General features: G+C 34.1%; 1 protein-coding gene across 2 annotated transcripts in view; it reads right to left on the minus strand.

Annotated features, from left to right (window-relative positions):
- Nucleotides 1–17,040: 17,040 nt before the first annotated feature.
- The window catches only part of LOC124357748, a 528,868-nt gene continuing 525,291 nt past the window's right edge, over nt 17,041–20,617 (minus strand). For both annotated transcript variants that reach the window (XM_046809777.1, XM_046809776.1), the window contains one exon: nt 17,041–19,644. The gene's annotated coding sequence lies outside the window, so the exon portion shown is untranslated. The remainder of the gene's footprint in view (nt 19,645–20,617) is intronic.

Here is a 20,617-nt window from a genome sequence, read left to right on the forward strand (position 1 = left end):
GAATTTGTAAATGGGGACTTGTGGGAGAGGGAGGGGAGAAGTTGTAGAGTGCCACAAGGATCGCTTTTAGGCCAGTTTCTTTTTTTGGTGAGTACAGAAGATTTAATTTACTTTTTCATGCCTACATATATGGTATTGACACTATTTCTACTGCTATTGTATTGTGTTATCCAGGTTTGATAAGCTGTACACAGAAAAGAGAGGATCATTTTGATTAGTTTTGTTCTATGTTTAGCCAATTCCAAAAAGGCTAGCAAGTGACTGACGGGCTATTTTTAATCAATTATGCACCAACACCAGTTCTAGTTCTGACACTGGAAGTGGGGTGTGGGGGGCAGGAAACCAGCTGATTTTCTGACTGTCATTGTCCAACCACTCACTAGTCACTCCGAGACAGCTATAATGCACCGATTAACTAATTATTGGACCCACTAAAATAGCACAAGAACTAAATGTCAGGGCCAACAATCAGCATTGATATGGAAGAGCATATTATTAACTATGAAAAATTGTTTTTGAAAACTAACTTTTAACCTGCTATCATAAAATTTGGCATTTTCAGAAAGATTTTACATTACGAAAGCCATACAAGAAATATCAAATTCACTGTTAAAGAAATACTCCTGCCAATTAGAGAAGCAAGCATGTGACACAGTTGTGCATTTTACGACCTAACCTACTGTTGAAGGAGCTGTGCAGGTATTTTGTTCAAAATTGTATTTTTCATAAAACATATAATTTATTGCTTATTGTTTGCACACAAACAAAGGTAATATATCATTTTTCCACCTGTACCAATTAATAGAATTGCTTAACAATGTGCTCTATATTGTATTATTAAATTAAATTGTCCTATTCTATTTATCTATAATTTTATTACTTTTTGGAATATTGTAGCATGGGGAGATAACTTTAGAAGTGAGCTTAAGCCAATTAATGTTGCTCATAGATACATTTTGAATATAGAATTCGGAAACTGGATTTGGATATGTCAGTCACTTAACACATCTGTTGTGAATCTATTAATAGTATACATATAACAACATTATAACAGTATTTTAAGATATTCTCATTCCAATAATATGATAAATTGTTCTATAATTGGAAGTACTATATTACAAAATAATAATAAACTAAGTAATGCCTGATCAATAAGAAATATATATTATATTTTCAAATAGTATCCATCACAATTTTGTAAATTCATTCCATTGTGTTCTTAATACCTTACTCTTTTCCTCTTCCTTCTCGAGCCTTATAGGCTGCAGTAAATGCATGACGTTCTACCCAATCTCCAATTCAAATACGTAGTTTAGTTTCTTACAATCATTTAAATCTCTGAACATCTTTTCTCTGAACATTTTTATTTTAGATTGTCAACCAAAGCACCCTAATTGAAACTGATGAAAGACTAATGGGTTGGTCCAGCTAATAATATATATAAATCCTGATTAATGTTCTTTTGAAGAAATTAAGTTCATGGTGTATTATGTGATACAATGTACCTTCATTTGTGATACAAAAACCATAAGCGTGCACAGGGTTCATAATTTGGAGATGCCTGGCAAAACCGGGGGAATTGAGGAGGGGTTGTTCCAACAAAAAGAGGGATCTGGGCAGAAAATGTTTGAAAATTGTGATTAAAATTAAGGATTTTGAAGCTTTTTGACTATTGAGCTGTGCATTATTAAAGCTGGTAAGGAGGGGCGGTAGGAATTAGGACAGAGAGGAACAACGCATTACAAACATAATAATATAAATAATACGTAAAACCCTGCACCTTCAAGCTGAATAACATAACTCTTGTACTTCAGTAGTAGTATGACTTTCGCACCTAAGTTATATAACAAAACCAACTTATTAGTAGGTGCCTGTGCACCTGTGGCACCCCCTGTGTGCACACCAGTGACAAGTACTTACAAATGGTAGAATAAGTTTTGATGTTTAATCTAATTCTCATAGTATTTTACAATTTCTCATAGTTTTAGTCCATGTTTCTAAACACTCTGTACCTTCAACACAACTTATTTAAAATAAGAAAAGATTATATAGCTGCTTTTCTTTAGTGGAAAAAACAAAATTTGTTTGTTTTGCTCCTCCCCCATCTAATCATGGATAAGGCACTAGTTTTGTTTCTTTGAACATCTTGTGTTTTTGTTGTTAGTTTCGTACTTAACGTAATGCACAGCTACAGTTGTTGCAATTGACATTTTGTACATCAATCATCAATACATCATAGTGCCCAAGATCATCTTTTAGTCTCATTTTATAATAAATTGTATAAAATGTTGTTTTTCATGATTCTGGCAATTTTGTTATGCGACTTTAGTCTTTGAAAGGAATCTTTTCTATCTTATTCAGAGGAGTCTTCACTTGTTATTCTTTCATCACATAATTTAACTGATTTTAAAACTATTCAAATATTTTTAGTGTTTTACATTTTTTGTTGAACATTGTGTTTATAAATATAGTTTGAAACACCAGATATGCTAACTGGTCACTTGACCAATTATTGCAATACCCAGTGTCCAAGGATATATAAATAACAATGTAACTGTCTAAACTTAAGGTGTAGTATAATGGGTACTGATGGCAGTTATGCTAGGGTAGTCCAGCAACTTTGAGAATGGCTGCTCCTTGGATGGGTGACCGCTAAGTAATCTTGTCATTGTAAGTAGTCCACCCAACCATTGGTGCTGGTCCAAGGTCATCTTTAAGACAATGGTCCGAGGTTATGTCAGAAAAACCTTCACCATAAATTCGCCTGATAAAGCAAGAAATTTTTATTCAAGATTGAAGCCTGTTTTGAAGCTTAATTGGTGTCAATAGGTTTTCTGTTGAGTTAGTGGCTAAAAGAGCAATCTTCTTTGTACTGTTGATGTCTAAATAATCTAGGAAAGGGAGATAAAGAAAATAGGAAATTTTTGAGATAAAGAACAGACACTCTCAGCACTAATACTGTCAACTTTAGGAAGAATAAACTAATCCTCATCAAACAGCTACTCGATACATGTGTAGTGTCAGCTGGTCAGCTGATTTAAAAAGAATATAGACCACCTGTTTTGTTTTTGATCATTATTATACAGTTAGTCATCATCCTCTCTCTGTAAATATAATACTATTATTTTGACTAATTACATACCTTTAATTTCTTAATTAGGGAATTATTTAGTAACATATCATTCCCTATATTGGTGACCCCGAAAAAAGGACAAAATTATTCAAGACCCGCTTTTATTCACATTCAATGGAAGATTTGCAAAGGCAAAAACGACATTTTGCGGACTCAAGTTGAAGATCTGCAACGTCATCTTCAAGGTCAGCAAGCAAACAATGCTGAAGAGATTCACCATCCTGATAACCAGGACAATGAACATGCGGAACCTGATATACAAACTGTAGACTCTCCCCAACGTGTCGTCAATCGGGTAAGTGTCAAACTTCCACCCTTTTGGCCAGAAGATGTGGAACTATGGTTTGCACAAGTCGAAGCTCAGTTTACCATCGCCCATGTTACACAGGAGAATACAAGATTTGCATACGCTGTAAGTCAGCTAGAAGGTCGCTACGCTCATGAGGTAAGGGATATAATTAAAGCTCCTCCTGTAGCCAACCCTTACACGCGTCTCAAAACCGAACTTATCCAAAGGCATCTCTCTCAGTACCAACCAACGACTAAAACAAATTCTGACGGAGGAAGAAATGGGATCTCATAAAACCATCTCAATTCCTTCGTCATCTACTATCACTTTTCAGTAACACTCCAGTACATGAGGATCTTATTCGTCAAACTATGGATCACTCGCCTACCATGCAAGTCCAAGCAATACTGCAGGCACAACCTCAAGAACAGTCACTAGAGCAACTAGCTCATGTTGCTGACAAGATATTTGAGGTAAGCCCATCAATCCCTTTGAGTACAGTTCAAAGCACCGCAACTCCGAATGTAAGGGTATTTACTTTTGCCACCTACAGTGTGTTCTCTCAACCGTAAAACTGTAAATATTGACTCAGAACTCACCTTGGTCATAAAGGAATTGACGGATAGGATTTTCTCAGATCGAGACAGCACTCTCGACCCATCATCCTGGATCTGGCTCAGACTTACACGGCCAGGATGGTTCTAAATCATTATCTAGATCCTCCGATATATGTTGGTATCATTTTAAAATATGGTAAAAAAAGCTAATAAATGTATCAAGCCTGTAAATTTTCTTTAAACTCCAACAGCAGTCAATAATGGCGTCTACTGGCTGCTCAACTGGAGGACGACGCCTTCTCATCAGTGACCGGGTTACTGGTACTAAATTTCTCATAGACACTGGTTCTGATCTCTGCTGCTACCCACGTCACCTACTACAAAACAGACCACAACGCGTGGACTACGACTTGGTTGCAGCGAACTCATCACAAATTCACACCTACGGTTTTAGAAATTTTGGTCTAAATCTAGGTTTGCGACGCATCTTTGCATGGAAATTCATCATCGCTGATGTCACCATGCCCATCATTGGATCTGATTTTCTTGCTCACTACGGACTTCTTCCTGACTGTCGCAATCAACGCTTGATTGACTCAACAACTATTTAACCAGTAAGATGTCAAACTTCTGATGCCTCTGTTCCTAGTGTGAAGACCCTCACCGAGTCCTCTCTATTCCACGCTGTGCTTGCTGAGTTTCCTACCCCTCACTCGTCCGGCTGGAACACCTCGTGAGGTGAAGCATAATACATTACACTTCATCAAGACGACGCCTGGCCCTCCAATCTCTTGCCGACCTCGCCGTCTTGCACCTGATCGCCTTAACATCGCCAAAGCCGAATTCGATAGTATGGTTCAAGAAGGGACTGCCCGACGCTCTGATGGACCTTGGTCGTCTCCTCTGCACTTAGTTCCTAAGAAGACTGATGGTTGGCGACCGTGTGGTGACTACCGTGCTCTAAACGCTAGAACCCATTCCTGACAGCTATCCAGTACGTCCACATTCATGACTTCAATCATCAAATTCGTGGGTGCACAACATTTTCGGTCATTGATCTAGTAAAAAGCTTACACCCAAATACCAGTAAACCCTGACGACATCCCTAAGACGGCCATAACCACACCTTTCGGTTTGTTCGAATTTCCCCTTCATGGGGTTTGGACTCAGAAATGCTGGACAGACATTTCAGAGATTTATCGACGAAGTGGTTTCAGGACTTGATTTTTGTTTCCCATACATTGATGACATACTTATTTTCTCACAAACATCCGAACAACATCAAGATCACCCTCCGTATCCTTTTTCAAAGACTCGCAGACTATAGAATCCTTGTCAACGCTAACAAATGTGTCTTTGGATTTCCAATAGTTACCTTTCTAGGCTACGAAGTATCTGCCAGTGGTACTAGACCTCTTCCCGATCGTATCACCGCTCTTCAGAACTTCACTCGCCCGGAAACTGCCAAGGGACTACGTCGTTTTCTGGGCATGATTAATTTTTATAGAAGATTCATTCCTTCTGCATCTCAACACCAAGCACCTCTTCACTCTGCTCTTGCAGGCCTCAAAGGAAATCAGAAGATAACCTGGACCACCGAGTTAGAACAGGCCTTCATCAATTTGCAAGGAGAATCTCTCTCAAGCAACTCTGCTCAATCACCCTGACCCAAAACGCTTCACTCGGACTTTTCACTGACGCCAGCACCTCATCTGTTGGGGCATGCCTTCAACAACTCGTCAAGAATGAATGGCAACCACTTGCTTTCTTTTCTCAAAAAACTTACTGCAAGACAAATAGAGTGGCCCGCCTACTACCGTGAACTCTATGCCCGTCTACTCATCAGTACATCATTTTAGACACATTTTAGAAGCTCAACGTTGTGTACTATATTCACTGATCATAAACCATTGACATTTGCTTTCCAACAGAGAAAGGATAAACTTCCTCCTTTCAAGTCAATCAACTATCATTTATTGCCCAATTCACTACTGACATTCAGCACATATCTGGATCTGCAAACATCGTTGCCGACACTTTCTCACGTGTCGATGCCATTTCAGGAATCACAACTGTCGACCAACTGTACTCTTTCACAGGCTCAACGAGAGGACACAGAACTTCAAGATCTTTTGAACCGTGACACAGCATTGAAGCTCAAGAGAATCACAGTCCCTGGTTCAAACGTTGACCTCTTCTGTGACACTTCTAATCCTTCACTCCGACCATTTGTACCTGCTCCTCTCAGACGACTGGTTTTTGACTCTCTACACAACTTAAGTCATCCCGGCATCAAAGCTTCAGCTCGCCTCATATCTCAACGTTTTGTTTGGGCCTAATATTCAGCGAGATTGCCGCACTTGGGACCAAGCTTGTCAGCTCTGCCAACGTGCCAAAGTTTCACGTCACGTTCACAGTCCCACTTGGAAACAGTCAATCCACCATCTGCTCCGTTTTCGTCACATTCATGTAGACATAATTGGACCACTCCCACCAGCTGGCCCGTACCGATACTGTTTGACCGTTATTTGACAGGTTTACCAGATGGCCAGAAGTTCACCCACTTCAGCAAATCACTGCTGAGGAAGTCGCCGAAGCTTTGGTGAAACTGTTGGATATCCCTTTTGGATGCCAGAACGTATCACAACGGATCAAGGTCGTCAATTCGAATCTGGACTTTTCAAACGTCTCACCTCTACATTTGGGATTGAACGTCTACGGACCACCAGTTATCACCCACAACCCAATGGTATGGTCGAACGTTTTCACCGTCATCTAAAAGCGGCCATCATCTGTCACCCGGAATCAAGCTGGCTCCAAGCCCCTCCCCCTAGTTCTGCTTGGTATCCGAAAACGTATACAGAGAAGATTTAACAACGTCCTCTGCTGAACTAGTATAACGGAGAAACCCTTACGTCTACCTGGATCACTCCTTGCCAGCCCCTCCGGGGTTGGGACGCAGTGAAGACATCTCTGACCTTGTTGTCAGGCTGCAACGTCAAACAATCCGCCTTCAACCTGTCTCTGGCTCAGCTCACAGCAAACCTCAGACATTTGTCTTCCAGGAATTATCAACATGCACTCATGTTTTTTCTTACGTGACGATACTGTGCGTCGAGCCCTGCAACCTCCCTACAGCGGACCTCACAAAGTGCTCAGCCGTGACGACAAAACTGTGACCATCCAGATCGCAGATAGAAGCTCTAAAGTAAGCATTGACAGAGTGAAGCCTGCTTACATCCTACCTGAACCCTTCCCCACAGCCTCAACCAAGAAGCGCCCACACACCGGCACTCAGCATCGGTACACCTGCTGCAGACACGGACAACGCAACACCAGAGTACGCTACCAGAATTTGGTCGCAATGTGCGTTTACGGCTTGCTCCCTGACTTCCAGTCTCCCTAGGGGGCTCATGTAGTCTCAGCTGGTCAGCTGATTTAAAAGATATAGACCACCTGTTTTGTTTTGGTCATTATTATACAGTTAGTCCATCATCCTCTCTCTGTAAATATAATACTATTATTTTGACTAATTACATACCTTTAATTTCTTAATTAGGGAATTATTTAGTAACATATCATTCCCTATACATGTAATAGTTCTGAAAACTTTCGATTCTCATATTTCCTTATAAATTGGTATGAAATTTAAATGATGGAGATAAACATTGCTAAGAGCTAATTGTCCATGTTGCCATATTTAAAATGTATTAACAACATTAATTATCGATAACAATGATAACCTGTACTCTCACAAGTCAGGAAACCTATTGCAATGGTGTTATGATTTTGAAAAATGTTAATAGTCCTTACGTTTTTGAGGCATTGGGTCCATTGTTGTAAGAATTTTATGCCTTCCATCAGAAATGAAATCCAATTTGAACCTAGTTTTAAACTTTACCCTATTTTGGCTCTATAGGCGTCTTTTTTCCACAATTTGTATTATTAAATGTTTTTAATTGTAATTGTTAGTTAAAAAAATCAAATTTTCAGCAATACAAATTTACATTTTAACTATTCACAATTTTAAATTCTACGTCTAGTATGATTACTACAGGATTTTTTTTATTTAAAGAGAACAATTTTTATATGGTTTATTACATAAGAATGTACGATCCTTCTAACACCTCATACCTCACATTGCCCTGTGTTCATTTTTGTGATTTTTATGTTATGTTATTGTATTACTTATCTCATTTTTATGATGTATGAAATAAAAATTCTAATATATATAGATGTGTTCTCATTTCAAGAACGTTATACCAGACAATTTTGAATTTGTATTCTCATTATTCCTTTAACTCGTTCTCCGATTTAAAATTTGGAGGGAGCAGAAGCCTTCAATGACATTGAATTCAGACCAGCGTTATATCAATATTAATTACAACTGATTGTCATGGTAAGTATTTTTATTAAATACATGCGAGGTGCCATGTATTGATTATATTTCATTACTTTTATTCACAAATACAGTATGTAATACTAAAATTAAAATTTGATTACTAAAATAACTATTTTTACATATATTTGCTGCAAAATATTTTATCTAACTATTTATTTGGTACATCAATGTAACTGTTAGAACACTTTTTTTCAAATGCAATAAGCAAATGTTTTATAATAAACAAAGAATTTCAAATTTTTAAGATATGAAAATAACAACAAAAGTGGCCAAACCACCATGTGTAAAACAGAACAATTATGAAAAAAATGTGTACACATAGCTATGGATGATTTACATTAGGCAAAGTGAATAAAATGTTGTTGTTGCTAATGCTTAACTATTTTTTTTTATTATTACTAAGTATGTTATGAATCCAGCAGGGATCACTTCTGGCTGGTTTATACCTTCCAGTTGAACCCACCACTGGGCACATCAAAAACCGATGTGTCACTTAAATCTGGGCAACCTTATGGATGTCCAGGAGAGGCACATCACTAACCGAAAATGTCGAGATTCTGGGGTTCATGGGCAATTCGATAGGTCTAGCCTACTGTGGGAGATGACTGTTATGGAGTTGGTGGGGTTTGTTCCCTAACCTCAGAGGTTCTTGCTAGCCTCAACAAGGGTGTTCCACCCCCTGCCTACTTTGACTGGAGAGGCTGGTTCAGAGCTGGCCTCCCCTTCTTTCGGGGAGACATGACTTTGAGACGTAGAGCCCTAATTCTTCAATACAAGACAGACACATGTAGCATAACACCATGATCCCTCCCCTCACGCTAGCGACATATTAACTTGACCTCGTCACATACTTCTACTTCACCAACGCCACTGTAACACTCACTAGCTAGCAATTTGACTACAAAATGACTTGGTGCGCTAAGAGTTGAAGGTTATTATTTACCCAAAACTTTAAAAAGTATTATAGATAATAGTGAGAAAAAAATATTTAAATCTACGACATAAATCTTACAGGAGGTTTATGTGCTCTTACGCCTAAGTGTATTAAACATCAGTTTATTTTCAAATTGTGTACTAAGGCTTTTTGGCCCCAGAAGCAGACATTCTTTCGTTATTCTTAGTGATGAGAAGAATCGAAGCCAAACAAGTAATTCGAGTAATTTTGAAAAAAACCAAATATAATTGCAAGAATGTTGAATTCAGTCGATTAGCTCATCAGTAATAAATTACTCTTTCGATACAGCTGGCAACATCGCGGCCAAACCCAAGCTTGCATTGATATATCTCGTACTATAGTATTTCTTTTTCCAAGGTTACTTAACTAAGATTGTCCTAAGAAGATCCTTTGTCTCTCCTCATGGATCTCGATAGGAGGTGGCACCTACTCCCTAACTTTACCCATCCTGAATATCCTGTCACTCCGGAAGCAGCGCAAAGGTTCTTACAGGGCTAAGTGCAATTTATAAGCTTCTTGGCCTAGGAGAACAAAAAACAAAAAAGAAAAACGTACGTTAAGAATAAAAATAGTAGTATCTTCTAGTTATAGGTTACATGTGTCTGGATTAGATAGATAAAACTTAAAATTGAAGTGAATAGTTGCTAGTTCTTCAGTCTAGTTGTATCTCATAATTTTAAGCCTATGTATGGTTGTTTGTGCACAAAACTTTTCTTGGCACTTGATAATTTGTACTAGATTATCAGTTTGTGCATGTCAAGTATGAACATTTATACCATATTTGATAGTGTCCATTGTTACTATTTATTTATAATTTTATGGCCTACATTGGACCACTTTAGTCACTTTATATTTTCTAGTCTTTCTTCTTTTATCCACCCAATATTTCTTCATCCTTTCCGAGCGTAATTTCCTTTCCTCCTCCGGAACCACTCTTCCTATTCGTTGTTTGTTTCTTTTCAGCTGTAGTGTAGAGTATTTGTCATTCAATATCTTCAATGTGTTTGTCTTGTGTTTTAAATCCTCTACTGTAATTTGTAACTCTCTCATATCTTCTTTTAATTCTGTGATCCATTTAATGTCACTTTTACTATACCACAGTTTTTCTACTATTTTCCTGCTAATTCTATTTTCAGGTGTTCTTAACAAATGCCCCAGGAATGATATTCGTTTCTTTTTAATTATACTTGTAATGGGTTCTATATTTTTGTAGACTGTTTCATTGGAAGCTAGTCTCCAAACTCCGTCTACTTGATAGTTTTTGTTTAAGCAAGTTCTGACTATTCTTCTCTCCATCTTAAGAACCTTATCTATTGCAATAGTATTTGTTGTTTTAAATATTGTTTCACTTGCGTATGTAATTTGTGGCAGAGCAATTGTTTTGTAGTGTCTTAATTTTGAATTTATTGAAAGACATTTTTTATTAAACGTATTCTTAGTAGCATGTTTAATCTTATGTTATCTTAAATAGTAACATCTTATCGCATGTTACTATTTAATAATACAAATTTTAATAATTTAATAGTTGACAGTATAATTGAAAAGCAAAACGAGGAGCCTTTAAGAGACCCAGAAAAGAAAGGTAAACTTTCAAAGTTACATCCAGGGAACCAAAGTTCAGAATTTCTTTATGTTGCATAACAAACTTCTTTGTGAGTGCACCGATAGTAGTGTTTAGCATAGTTCAGACTCAAATGTTTTTGAGATTCATGTAAAATTTCTTTATAGCAATATATCATATCAGTTAAAGAAAAATGTATTTAAACTGAAAACCATTTTTAAATTTGAAGCCAGATTGTAACATTTAGAACTAATGTGTTTACAGTATGCATGTAATTTATCTTTATATTGTTATTGTTCTCTGTAGTTTATTTGTACCGTTACTTAGTATTTTACATAATACATATTTTCGCAACCATGTTACTCATTACTGGTTAATATAAATTACATCCGATGTTCTTGGAACTCTTGGCGGATTAATAACCACGTATACAAAATCACCATAGAACATTGGAACTCTTAGGCACACACACACATGATATCGTTTAGTTCTTTATCACTCTATTTGGCAGCAACGTGGCAATACATTATTTTATTTTTAACATCTAGAAGTGGTGCTTGTATGTTTATTTGCTACAATTAAACATATAGGTAAACTTTGCAAATCGAGTATTCATTACCACGACCTCAGCGGTATCCAACCTCATCCATGTGTTTCGTCCATTCTGTACAAATTTGTTTGTAGGTATGTTAATACACACATGATATCGTTTAGTTCTTTATCACTCTATTTGGCAGCAACGTGGCAATACATTATTTTATTTTTAACATCTAGAAGTGGTGCTTGTATGTTTATTTGCTACAATTAAACATATAGGTAAACTTTGCAAATCGAGTATTCATTACCACGACCTCAGCGGTATCCAACCCCATCCATGTGTTTCGTCCATTCTGTACAAATTTGTTTCTAGGTTTGTTAATTTTTTAATAAGATTTGTTTAAAATTAAAATACTACAATATTTTTCAGGAAAAGCTCAAAATAAAATAAAATAAAGATATATCATGGTGCACAAAGAAATTACAAAATCAGCAACGTTATGTTCATGATGCTTATGCAACTGACCATTTATGCTTATAACGCAATAGCTCATGCACAATGTGAAATATCTTGTGCAGGTGAGTGTTATAAGACCTTGATGTGGAGTGGGGAACAAAGCAGAACATCACACTACTAGCATGACAGCATACATTTTGCTAGTTGATGAAATTATACCACTCCACTCTGTACATCAACCAGTCTGTTTACTGATTACATGTCGAATAAACTAACAAAGTTATTAAAATTCTTTCTGTAAATTTTAAATAAGAAATTCCACTTAATCTCTGGTTGATTTATGTGTGACTAAAAGGTAGCTACTAATAATTATTGAAAGTTATATATGTACTGTACAGTAAAAGCAATATCACTTTATCTAATTAGAGCTCTCAAAATGTATAACTTATCTCTTATAAACATGTAACTAATTTAAATTCTCTAGCTTCCTCAGATAGGATTCAATTATTTATTATTTACTTAAATATTAGAATTTGTAAAGAATGTGTTTGAGGACAACGTATTCCATTATTTGTCAGTGTTGACACTTAAGCAGTAGTCATAAATCATATGGATGAGCAGCAGAGAGCCTTATCACCTCACACATGTTGCAGAGTGTCTGGAGTATAAACATAAACAGAACACAGCTAACGCAAAATGACTACAAGCAAATTAATTACTGACAATATCCATTGTTGCACTGAAATATTAGATAGTTAAAAATACTCAAGAATGTGAAAACAAACCTATAGATAAGTAATAACAGCTAATCCTTTCAGAATGGCATGTAGCAACTCATTGGCCATGAACCATAGCTATCAACAGCAGTGGAAAGTGAAGCTCTCATCTACTGAAGCATGTGACCAGCCACTTTGTCCACCGCACATCCAGCCAGCGATTCTTGTTATACTGATCTGACTGTACAAACCTGAAAGCACTGTATTCCGAGGGTGTATTATAATTCCAAGGAAATACAGGGTTTTCATAAATGAATGGTACAATTTAAACATAAAATAAAAAGAGAACCGTACGAAGTACATTAAAAATATTTATTTCATTAGAATCCTCGTTAAAAACAATTTTATACTGATATATTTAGTACATTTCAATGTGTCCACCACCGATAGCTCTGCAGACATCTAATCTATGGTCGATCTCGGCCCATACACTGTGCAGCATGTCTCTTGTAACCGATGATACTGCCTCATAAATCCTTTCCTTTAAATGAGCTAAATCACGGATCTTCTGAGAATAAACAATGTTTTTCACGTATCCCCACAAAAAAAAAAAATCGCATGGAGTCAAATCCGGGCTTCTAGGAGGCCATGCTATTGGGCCACCTCGACCTATCCATCTTTGTCCAAACTTGTCATTCAAAGCATCACGAACAAAGTCCTTATAATGGGGTGGCGCACCATCTTGTTGAAAATACACCATATTGACATTAGAGAAATAAAACTAATTGAGCTGAAGAATTCAGAGGTGCCAACCATATTTTTCTACCTTGCATAGCAAATTGTTTATAAGCATTCAAAATTGCACCAGTCATTTATGAAAACCCTGTATATCAAAACTCTGAAAACCCTTTTGAGAGAGTCATGTGTATATAATACTTATAATTCATTTTCAAATGTAACAATTGAAGTTTTCCAAATTTCCTTCACATCTACTTCACCAAATATAACTATTGTAAAATAACATGTACTCGCACAATGTAATTTTTAATGTTTAAGGTTAACTGTTATTTAATATAAAAGGATATTTTATCCTAATTTAAAATGTGCTGAAGCTTGGAAAACAAATTTTCTGCTCTAAAGACAAAATCATTCTAGTGCTGGAATATGTGTATGTTCAGCCTCCATAAATGCTGTCTTGTATTCTAGTAGCAGATATAAAAACATATATAATACACCTTTGTATAACAAAAATGTAATTTCATTCTTTAATTAAGAGAATAAATAATAATTTGTAGTAGCAAACCAAAAATGTGTGGGCAATCGCTACATCTGATTTTTGACAAAAGCAAAAATAAGTGTATTACAACTTTGAGATGCAGTTCTGCACTGGGTAAGTTACTACTACTTAGAACTAACTCTTGTTTATCCACCACACAAATAGTTCTTGCTAAGTCTAGGTACTAGATTCTACTTCTTATTCACTTTATTCATTATGACGAGTTATACCAATACTAATATATAGGGTGTTTAAAAAAGAATACGCATATTACAAAGTATTATTTTGTCCAAACTATCTATTGCTGCATCTTAACTCAGGTATTGGAGAAACGAATACATGGTCTAGTTTATATTAATAGCTTCTATACGTCACTTGTCTTCTGTTTTGCTTGGTAACCGTCAATGTTTAAAATTGCTACTCCGCAGCAGAAATCAATTTGTGTTTTTGAGTTTGCAAAGTGCAATCCCGTAATTACAGTGCAAAGACCTTTCAGGTTGAGATACCAAATTGATCCTCTGAAGGGGTGGAACATTTGTAAATTTTAAACTGCTTTCCAACATAGTTCTTCAAAATCAACTCATTGTGCCAGTCGGGAGTTACAACTGCCTACAATAACAATCTGATGTTTTAAGACATCGGTTGGTTATAAAGCCGTACAAGTTACAGCTGTTACAAGCTCTGCGTCTTAATGACAAATGCAAACATGTGGCATTTTAAGCATAATAACGCTTTAGTATAACGCATTGTATTCAGTGATGAAGCAACTTTCCTAGTTAGTGGTAAGGTAAACAAACACAATGTTAGAATTTGGGGCCTGCAGAACCCACATACAGCCATTGAACATGTACAAGATTCGACCAAAGTCAATGTGTTTTGTGCAATATCCCAATAATCTGCTTACGGCCCAATCTCCTTTAATGGAAACATGGTTAACAGTCAGAAAAATCCTGGTATATTACAAAACTGGTTGTTATTGTGGCTGCACAAAAACAACTTAATTTTTAACAAGACTACCACCTCATTGGAGCTGCCAAGTGCATGAATATCTGAATGAAACACTACTGAAATGTTGGATTGGTCGTCAGGGAACTGGCGACAGCATGTCCCACCTGGGTTTCATGGGTTACCGGATTTGACATTCTGTGACTTCTTCCTGTGGGGTTTCATTAAAGATAACGTTTATGCACCACCGCTCCCACAGAACCTGGAAGAATTGAAGAACCGGATCCATACTGCCATAACATCAGTGATGAAAGACATGCTTGCCAGAGTATGGGAGGAATTTGAGTATCGATGTGATATTGCTCATGTCGTTGATCGAGGACATATTGAACATCTGTATTCTGAACTCGATAGGTTTGTAAATATGTCTAAAGTTTATGTATATTCATTTTGAAACACCCTGTAGTTCACTGGACTGTCTCAAACCATTGTTAAATAACTGACTCTTATAAAAACAGGTAGACAGATAGCTCAGAAAAATAAATGTTTTAAATATAATTCCTTCTTTTTTTACTTTGATTGCCAAGAACTGATTTCAAAAATACTTTTTATTCATTATCTAGTATCTGTTACTTTCCACAATATAAATGTAAATAAATAAATTTAAGACTTTAAAAATTAGTTACATTATTCTGTCATATTGTTTGTTGTGTAAATATGCCCGTACATTTAGTGAGTTAATTATTATGTAAATTGAAAATTATAAAAATTTCAAGTACAGTTCCAATGATATGATTTTTTTATTGAATTTACACTTTATATTGAAGATAACTATTTTATATTTTGGTGAAAATATTTTAGACCGATATAATAGATTTAAAAACGTCTATACAGCTTGTATGGGCTTGATAAATAATGTTATGTTGATTATTTTATTGTTATTTATTTCCAGGTTCTATAATCCAGGGTAATTTTTATGAAGAATTTTTACCCTGTACAATAACTGGTCATGAAACATAAGACCCACACAGAAGTGTAGTTTAGAATTTGTTTTATGTCAGAACCTCCAAAGAGCTGTTTTATAGTACTAAAGAACCACCAATGTATGTCATTATTTCCAATTTAGTTTTGAATGAAGTTTGTACCTTATTGCCTACTTGAATGTAATACTATAAATTAGAATTAAGGTACATATAAACTACATGGTCATTAAATTAATGTAATCTATCAACAACTGAAATAAAATTTTTTCCAACAAAGCATTATTTATATTTTAATTGAAAGCGGGATGATGTGTCTGTAAGGACCTCTTTCGAACTTGCTTGACAGCCAGGTAAATCACAGCAGACAGTAGTTATCAGGGTAAAAAATATTATTGAAGAGATTCACACATGGATGGCGATTCATATAAGGCACCCAACATCAAGCTTGTGAAGCCTTCCACACTTACCAGAAGTTACTAACACAAATGTAGTCACTCGTTCTTTGTACCTTATTTCTTTAAAAAAAGACTGTCACTATTTATCATATATGTGTAAGTTTGTAACATAAGGCAGGATCATTGCCAGCTAATAAAAGATTAATTATTTGCAAAATGTTTAGAACCAACAGGAAGCGATTTTTTCTAAGTCTCCCAGATTAAGAAAAAATCTGGAGGTTAAGTGGTAGAGAGGACTTTTTAGTCCTAACTTCGCCTCTGTAAATAATGACATTTTTCATTTCATTAAATCTTCCAATGTGGACTTGCACAAACGTAAAGAAATTTCAAGAGAAGGAGAACTTATTGAGGGATCTGCTGTAATAGGTTTGATCAAAATCTCCAAAGTGCTAAAGTTTAACCACTTAACTATTAACTTCTCTTTTTTATAGAGCTTAACAAATTTTATTTATTTTGACTGTATTTTTTAATTATTACAATAGTGAGTTTTTACTAACTAGTTAAGTGTTGCATTTTAATACAAATTTTAAATCTAAGCTAAACTTTGAATTTATAAAAAAATTCAGATTTAAATATTTTTTGTAAATTCCTGTCTGAAACGAACTTTTATTTTGGTAAATAATCTTTGAGATATTGCTTGGAAAACAATTAATTGGACTGTAAAGAATCCAATTTCTAAAATTAGATAACTAATGCATCTTAATGGTTTGCAATTTATTATTTTAAGTTACACAGGGAATCCAACAGATTTCAGTGAAATAAAAACACAACTTGTACAGGTGTTGGTACATTTATTTATTTAATACATGGAATATATCATAATATATATTTATACTTTACTTTTCAAACCCTTTTCACACACCATTTAGTTTGCACGGATCGAAGGCATGCAAAAAAGGCACCTAAGAAGGCTTTCTACCAATCTACTTTGTTTTTTTTTTGTTCATTTTAGTTCAGATTTACACAACACAGAAACAGATTGACACTGACTGATATCTTATCAACACTGTAATAAAAAATATACCACTGTTACAGACGCCTGCCTGCGTGCAGTTACCTCTAGTACAGTACTATGTCACACAACTTTGGCTGAATTGACAATCACTTGTCTCTATGAAACTTGTACACTTTGCAATATTTAAAACGGGGGTTTCAAAGTATAAAAGAACTAAAAACTTAATTGTGGCCTAAGACTGGCCTTACTAAGGTTATCAATTGGTCCGAATCTAAACGTTAGAACTATCAAACTAAATAATTATTAATAACAAAAACACTGTGAAATAGAGTTGGTACTAAATAGGTTGTGCTACTAATATAATAAATAGTAACAGGAAATATATCTACAAACAAAACAATAAATAATGCTGAAATTTACAGTAAAATACAAAAATGATAAGGTACTGACAAAAAGTTCCTTAAATGTTTACAAGAAATAACAACACTTTTTAGGTTAATCTGAATTTCCCAACGGTCATTCACAACAATATTTACTGCAAGAATGCCACATTAATGTCAACAAACTGCTAGCGTTCAAGACTAGAATATTATTTGGAAACCCAACAAATTTTTATCCACTGTTTTGAAAATGCTAGGTTGAAAAGTATAAATTTTCACAAAATGCGCTCAGTAACCAAAAACTACCAAAAAATAACATACAACACTAAGTCTTTTATTTTACATAAAATATCATACAAATTAAAAATCTCTTAAATTGAACTTAAAATATGAATGATTCAATCCTTGAACAGAAAATAAAATGCACTTCTACAATGAAAATATAAATTAAACAATACCAATTATAATCTTAAAAACTATGATTGTATAAATTAGTTTCCATAATCTATTTACTTACTATAACAAAGTTAGGCCAATCACTGAACTATTGTATGTTTTTTGCATATGTAATTATTATACTAATTTCTTTAATAGACTATCGGAGTTCAACACCGTATGTAAGAAAATATTCCACTATATTCCTAAATTAAATTAGGAAACTTGCAAAAATAAATAAAAGTATTAAATTTAATGAGGCAACAATTACTTAAAATTGCTTACTGGCATCATCAAAGATACAAAAATAAACAAATGAAAGTAAATTTACTTGTGTAGTTGTAGAGTGAATTGTATTTTTAATAAATACATATAAGTAACATTAAATGTCTCCATGCTTCGCTTTGCTCATCTGTGATAGTGTATCTATGAATACAAACAAATATTACAAATTTAAGTAATGCATTAAATTTTAAAATTCTTAATAAAGAAACAGAATAAACATAAAACAGCTGATATGTTGTGGTTTAAAAATGTTAATATTCACTTTTTTATTCATATAATTTGTAGTGCTAAGACATTTTTTTCATCTCACGTTATCAAGAAACCTGAACTGAGTGAATTTACTTTTCCTTGGTATATTAAAAATTAAATAATAGATTTTTATATAACTCTATCATAAAAAACACCAAGCAAATAAAAATAATAAAATATTGAAACGTCTTTCACTGTGTTATAAGAAGCACATCATTAGGATAGGAACATGTTTTGTCTTGCGTACGTGTACTTTAACATACTGTGACATGCATACATCCTATTACTTATATTGCTATTGCAAGTACACCTTACTTCAGACATTTGATTATTTTGCATGATTCACAACAGCCATGATAAATTTAACGATACATAAATTAACTTGCCGTAATATATAACAATCAACTTTACTAATTTAAGCACAAAACAATAAATAATAATAATATTACACTATCTTTTTTATTATTTACCGTCCTAATTTCTATTAATTAAACAGCAAACAACACTTAATCTAATGGATATCTTTTAACTAATACACAATAATTTCAACACATAATCGACTACAAAAAATATTGGTGAATTAAATTGGTGTCAACTGTTAAATTATAATGCTTTAAAGGCTTATTTGGGGCATTATTTTTTTAAATAAATAAAACCGTCCCAGTTTTAAACAAGTAGTAAATTATTTGAGAAACATATTACCATCCCTCCATTTATCCAAGCACGTTTCTCGATAGGCAATATTAAAATACCTATGTCTGATAAATTTTAATAAAATATTTTACAAACTTTCTAGTTTTATAAAAACATTTGGAACTAAGACTTAAAAACTAAGTCGACAGTGATAAAATCACGTATACCTATATGAGTCAAACAACATGTACATATATGAGGACTGACCAACATATACAAATTATTATGGTAGTAAATCTTTTGTAAAATACACAAACATTACTCGTCCGCTTTTAGAATTAGGCAACGATGATGCCAATACGATGGTCACTTTGTAACCAACAATCGGTTGTCCAACAGTCACTAGTGCTGTAACTGGTTGCTGTAACACCTTGTCAGTACCTGTGGAAATATGTTGAGTTTAGTAATATGATACTTTCATCAGATGTACATAACACTTACAAGAACTAACCATACATGTTAGGATCTGATAAATACATAAAATAAAATCAAACAGATAACAAAAATTATAAAAACTATAACTCAAAGTGATAAGTAAACATATATGCATGTAATCCATTATTTTCTGTTGACTTAAGAAATTAAATATATCAAAATTTTTGTTGCGACTAATAGGATAAAAATTTATATGTATATTGTTTATAATACTATATTTATAAAACATTTGCATTTTTTCTATTTTCACATTTTGTCTTATTTAGTACATCCTTCAGAAAAAAGTAGTCGTCTTAAAAGAAAGTTCCAGAATGAATTCAAACATTTTTGTTGTCCTAAAAAGATTAATTGTGTAAAATAAAATGGTTCAAAAGTGTTCCATTATTTTATTTACCATAATCGTAAGACAGAGTTGTACTTTTACTTGCATATAAGCTTTGTGTAAAGCAGTAATAATTTATAAACAAAAAAGAAAGATTGAAGTCAACAAATTTTCCACTAACCATTTGCATCCCAATTCTTAATAGCATTGTATTGGCTAAAAATTGGTTATTTTTGTGGTTTGGCTGGTTTAAAAAACAAATTGTAATTGCTTGAATTATATACGAGATATAGTGTTATGAAACTTGCACTTACAAAATATGCTGTAAATACTTTAAATTCAATACTTTAAAAACAAAAAGTAGAAAATGAAATGAAATGAAAAATGTATTTATTAGAGGCGAAGTTAGGACTATATATATATATATATATATATATATATATATATATATACATATATATATATATACATATATATATATATATATATACACATTCTATGTATACTAATACATAGATTTCCACATATTTTTGCATACATAAGTATTTATAAAAAAGGTTTTTCAGAAACAATATTATTTTCATTATTCATAATGAA

The sequence above is a fragment of the Homalodisca vitripennis genome, chromosome 3, assembly GCF_021130785.1.
Source record: "Homalodisca vitripennis isolate AUS2020 chromosome 3, UT_GWSS_2.1, whole genome shotgun sequence".
Lineage (NCBI taxonomy): Eukaryota > Metazoa > Arthropoda > Insecta > Hemiptera > Cicadellidae > Homalodisca > Homalodisca vitripennis.